The sequence below is a fragment of the Octopus bimaculoides genome, chromosome 24 (genome assembly GCF_001194135.2).
Source record: "Octopus bimaculoides isolate UCB-OBI-ISO-001 chromosome 24, ASM119413v2, whole genome shotgun sequence".
In the NCBI taxonomy this organism is placed as follows: domain Eukaryota; kingdom Metazoa; phylum Mollusca; class Cephalopoda; order Octopoda; family Octopodidae; genus Octopus; species Octopus bimaculoides.
The window spans coordinates 25,732,119-25,737,884 of record NC_069004.1 but is presented as its reverse complement, the minus strand read 5'-3'; the positions used below and the strand labels follow the sequence as shown (position 1 = coordinate 25,737,884).

At 38.4% G+C, this 5,766-nt stretch overlaps 1 protein-coding gene across 2 annotated transcripts in view; it reads left to right on the top strand.

The window, feature by feature from the left end:
• The window catches only part of LOC106871504 (uncharacterized), a 75,754-nt gene that overhangs the window by 7,287 nt on the left and 62,701 nt on the right, over nt 1-5,766 (top strand). The window contains exon 1 of one of the 2 annotated variants that reach the window (XM_052976187.1): nt 3,836-3,996. The exons of the other annotated variant lie outside the window; for it this stretch is intronic. The gene's annotated coding sequence lies outside the window, so the exon portion shown is untranslated. Of the gene's footprint in view, nt 1-3,835; nt 3,997-5,766 lie in introns of those variants that run through there. 2 annotated transcript variants of the gene reach the window in all.

The following is a 5,766-nucleotide window of genomic DNA, read 5'->3' as shown; positions in this document are numbered from 1 at the left end:
TATATATATATATATATATACATATATATACATATATTTATGTATGTATGTATGTATGTATGTATGTATGTATGTATGTGTGTGTGTGTACATTTATATTCCTTTTCCAACGCGTATGTGCATATATAATCTTCTTAGTATGTTATGTTTGATTAATCCCCGCGCAATTATTATTATTATTATTATTATTATTATTATTATTATTATTATTATTATTATTATTATTATTATTATTATTATTATTATTATCATTATTAGCAGCAGCAGCATTCAATTTTGTGCTTTGAAAAGAAAAAAAACCCTGGTTCATAAAACGGGTTGGAAGCTGATCAAAACATAAAATTTATTTAAACTTACTGTAATCCCAAAGCCATACAAAATTCATGAATTTTAAGCAACAGGTTCTGTACGTCACCGGTTACTATAGCATAGTCATCTGCAACCATGCTGGGACACCACCTTGAAGGGCTTTCCCACGGATAATATCAGTGGCGTGGAGGATGAGGCTGATATGTATGGGCGGGCGACGGCTGGTCTTCCATAAACAATCTTGCCCGGACTTGTACCTCGGAGGGGAACTTTCTAGGTTCAATCTCATGGTTATTCACGACGGAAGAGGGTCTTTATCCTTTACCTTTTATGGTATGCCTGAAAGCGGCGGGCTCGCCGAATCGTTAACAGGTCGAACAAAATGCTTACTCAACATTTCTTCCTTCTTTTACGTTCTGAGTTCAAATCCTGCTGGGGACAGCTTTGCCTTTTTTTATCATTGTTTTTGGGTAGGGTTGATGAAATAAAGTAGCAGTTTAACACTGGGATCGATGTTATCGACTTGGCCCCTCCCCCCAAAATTACTGGTCATGAAACCTACAACAAACTAGAGTCCCGTCCAGGGAGATTGATGTAATCCCGGTCACTTAGACGCTATGGAAAACACGCCTTTTGAGTCCCAGGATAAGCAGAAATAAAAAAGAAAATAAAGATATGTCTCGGAGGAAGATTTGGGTACTATTTTTAGCAGGTCAAGCGACCGCTTAGAAATCTCTCTTATTTGTCAACCAGTTTGATAAATAATGTTTATAAATTAGATTTGGCATTTAGAAGCAAATATCTTCTAATTCTCTTTCTAACAAGCTTAATCTTGACTAAAAGAGAACGATTTTCTTTAATCAGTAATGTTTATTTGTCGTTACATACAGCTCCATTCTACAACATACCACATCGCTCCCCCACTACAATGGACCTTAATATACCCTCGCCACACTACATCGTACAACTCCATACATACTACATCACCGCACAGTATATCTTTCCTTTCTGTCTTAAAAGTAGTTCAGTGTTGCCTACAGCAGTTGTCAACTATTCACATATAATCTGTGTTGGTCTATTAGCAACCACTCAACTAACCCAGCGACAAATTATGGCGACAGTCAACTTAGTTACAAATTAGCTAGGCGCCATTTTAACTGAACAACAAGACAACATGACGGCAAGCAAATGAATGGAAGCTAAGTGGACAACGCTGATCAGGATTAATAATGGGGACAACAAGCAAACTGACCACAACTTACAACCTTGATCTTGCTCAGGCTGTCAAAGTAATGACGTTTCAGTGGACAATACTTACCAGGATTAATAATGTGAGCAAGGGTGGGGTTGGGGAAAGAGGGCGTCTAGATGACAATATACAACCTTGACCTTGCTTAGGTCTTCTCTGGAGAGGACAGTCTTGTAAACTAAACAAGACTTTCCAGGGTCTGGCCTGGAAGATCCTTAGGTCTCAGGAGATACAAGAATAATAAAACACCTAGCAATCCCCTTGGAATCTCGAATTAAGTAGACTTACAATCAAAAGCTCTCTAGTTCTAACAATATCGTCTTTTTAGGGGTATGTAGGGTGATGTTATCCAATGTTTCAACTTCTAATTTAAGGCAGCAGGGAGTTATGATCTATTTCTAGCGGGTCAAGCGACCGAGCGTGCAGAGAAGCTTCCCACATTAGTACTCATATCTAATACGTAGACAGAAAGCGCGGAACATTAATTAAAGAATGTCGTCCATATGTGGCCAGTCAGTTTGTTGGAAATAGCAGTCGAATATCCATCAAGTCCTTGATAGACAAAAAGACGAAATGCACCAATCAGTAATGCCCAGTTCTTCATCTCCAGAATGTTGGCTTTCTGGAGTTACTTCTTGCATTTCTGTATGTCTGCCAGTTTGTTTACCTCCCCATCTGCCCACCTCTCTATCTAGCTACCTGCCTGTCTGTTTGTTTGTCTGTCCATCCATCCATCCATCCATCCATCCATCCATCTATCTATCCATCTATCCAACCAACCAGCCAGCTAGCTAGCCAGCTACCTATCGATATGTACATACACACCCACCCACACATACATACATACATACATACATACATACATACATACATACATACATACATACATATATACATACATACATACATACATACATACACACACACACATGCTGCCATTACACACACACACACACATGCTACCATTGCACACACACACACACACACACATATACCTCCTTCTCTTGCACTCTCCTGTCTTTGAAAAGAACTTTTACTCCACCCTTTCCCTTCCGGTCATTCCAATACGCGACCGCGTGTGCATCGTTGGCGATTTTCTTTTTCTGTCTTTCCTTCTTTGGACTTTTACTATATTTCTGACGAAGATCTCCGATCGAAACGTTAAATCCTCTTTCTTTTCTTTCCTTTCCTGAGCGTCCAATAACACTGTACTTAGTCCACGTCCTCGCGTTGTCTTTTCGTGTTTCTTCGTGTTTTTTCTTGCTTGTTCATGTTTAAATTGACTATATATATATATATATATATATATATGCGTGTGTATGTGTGTGTGTATGTATGTCTCTTTCACTCTGTCTATCTCTGTCTCTGTCTGTCTGTTGTGTCTGTCTGTCTATCTACATGTGTATTTATCTAGCTGTGTATATGTAAGTATGCATGTATATATTGTCACACACACACACACACACACACACACACACACACACACATACACAGTACATGCACGCAAATACATATTTATATTTATTTAGAAATGTATATTGATGTGCATGGGCGAGACGTAAACAATAGCGATTAAAAGAAACAAAAAACAACAACATCAACAACAACATCTAAAACTGTGTTCTTTGCAGTATTTGTTCTGCACCGAGTTAGAGACACTCCTTTGGCATTCTCACTGTCAGAAATGCAATGAGTCAGTGATTTTTACGATGCAAACTTATAATTTAACGACGTCATTTGTTCAGCAATTGTGATATAAAATAAAGTAATGGCTAAACTACGTTTTTTACCAATGACAAATTTTTTTATTTTACTGAAGTTCACTTTAATATCACCGATCTATGAACATTTGCTTTATATATTACGTGTTTGTTGGCCAATCCACTATTGCCACGTATAACCCCTCCCGGAACTACTGTATGTGAGATTTATCGTGTGCACATACGTGTTCGTGTGCGTATGCGTGTGTGCTTTTGTGTTCGTATTGTATATATGCCTATGCGTGTATATATATGTATGTATGTGTGTGTGTGTGTGTGTGTGTGTGTGTGTGTGTGTGTGTGTGTGCGTGCTTGTCTGTGTGTGTGTGTGTGTGCTTGTCTCTGTGTGTGCGTGTGTATGTATGTCTGTCTGTGTATGTACACGTTTCTTTAATGGTATTTTCTTTTCTGTCGTCGCCATTGCTAAGATAATATTTCTAAGTATTTTATCACCTAAAAGTGAAAATGTTTTGTTTGCTTATTATTTACTATTTATGTTGTATACACGCTGACTCATGTTTGTTTATGCTACTCCTTTGATGGGTGGTATGATGTTGGGTGGTTGGTGGCGAGGTGTTGTATTTAAAGTATAATTCCCCACAATCCTTTCCGATATTTAAAATTAATCCTGTCGACTCTACTTTCTGACACCAGCGCCTGCAAGGATAAAAAGGAAAGGTAAGATAACGTCGGAATTTTGACTCAGTTTATATAAGATAAAGCACAACAATAAATATGCCTTCTGTATGAATGATAAATGTAGTTGTTGGCTATCATACTTAGTAAGCAGGTATTCATTTTTAACTGAACTCTTTGCTGTCTTTGTGTATCATATACATTACACAAGACATATTTCCCTGGCGTATGTGTATCCCATCTGATATATAAGCCCAATTTTTTTCAACCATTTCCCCCCTAATATAACTGAAAGTTTTACTTCATTCAGAGCATATAAAACAAGAGTTAAATGGAAGTCTGAAAACAAGCATGGATGTTCAAGACAAACTTATGGAAATGCTGTGGCCAAGCAGAGGGTTAATGTAAACAAACTGTTGTCATCCGATGTATCTATCCTATCGGCAGTTGACATAGATGAAGTATGATATATAGATGACTATTTTACATTGATACTGCCTCAAATGCGTATACTGGATTTTTATTCAGCAGGACAGCTATTCGCAACACCAGTGAACATTTTATTCACCTTTTCGTATTTTAGTGATGGCGAATTCTTACCAGAGCGCGTGGCTGACTTCGAGTACGCACCATTGTGACGTGATCATGTGACCGACCAAGCTATCGGTTGTTGTTACACATCGCTGGTCACAATGCGTTTTTGCATTGTTTTAGCATTGAAATGATACCATCCCGCTGATCAGCAGGCCACCTAATGGTCAGCAGGCCATCAATCTCCCTGATCGAAAGGGAGACTGCAGCAACGTGAAATGAAGTGTTTTGCTCAAAGAACACAACGTGCTGCCCAGTCAGGGAATCGAACCCACGATCTAGCGCCCGTGAGAGCAACAGCTTAACCACTAGTCCACGCGCCATATTGAGGCTTAAAAAGTCCTCAATATACCTGGCGTTCTCGTTGGCTGCTACTAGGACGAATTTTCGTCTACCTCTAATATTTATTGTGTATTTAACATTGTACACCCATGAGAAATACCGTCTCAGGAGATATATCGTAGTAACTGGCCTATCGACATTGTGTATACATTAAGTGTTATATATACAAGATGACCCATGAACCGTTGTATCACAGGGAAACTGAATTTCCCAGCAACGGAACTTTGTTTCGTGGGTTTTTTTTTCTGTTCCAGGTTATTTCGCATGCTTTCGACGAATGTGACATCGAAATCACGTGTAAACGGTTCCTTTCCTCAGAAAAGGAAAGATTTGGCTGCTATTTGTTGCACGACCTGCTACAACGTAACAGGTATTTCGGGTCCTTTATCGCAAATAGCTGTTACATGGTAGCAGGGTGTGCTAGAAATAGCAGCCACATACGTTGAATGCACTCGGAAAAACCTATGGAAAAAGCTATTTGACACTGAGTTTACAAACCGGTCTTTTCACGAAATATTTACCGCATTATTAAAGTCATTTTCAATTTAATTTTTTAAATATACCAAAAAAGTTTTGTAATGGTATTCACTCGAAAATAATAATAAAAGAAAACATTGAAATATAAATACTTACTGTACAAATAACTTATATGAGCTGGGCGGTGTCGGTAGTAGTAGTAGTAGTAGTAGTAGTAGTAGTAGTAGTAGAGAGGGTGGTAGTAGTAGTAGTAGTAGTGGTAGTAGTAGTAGTAGTAGTAGTAGTAGTAGTGGTAGTAGTAGTAGTAGTGGTAGTGGTAGTAGTAGTGGTAGTAGTAGTAGTAGTGGTAGTAGTAGTAGTAGTGGTAGTGGTAGTAGTAGTGGTAGTAGTAGTAGTAGTAGT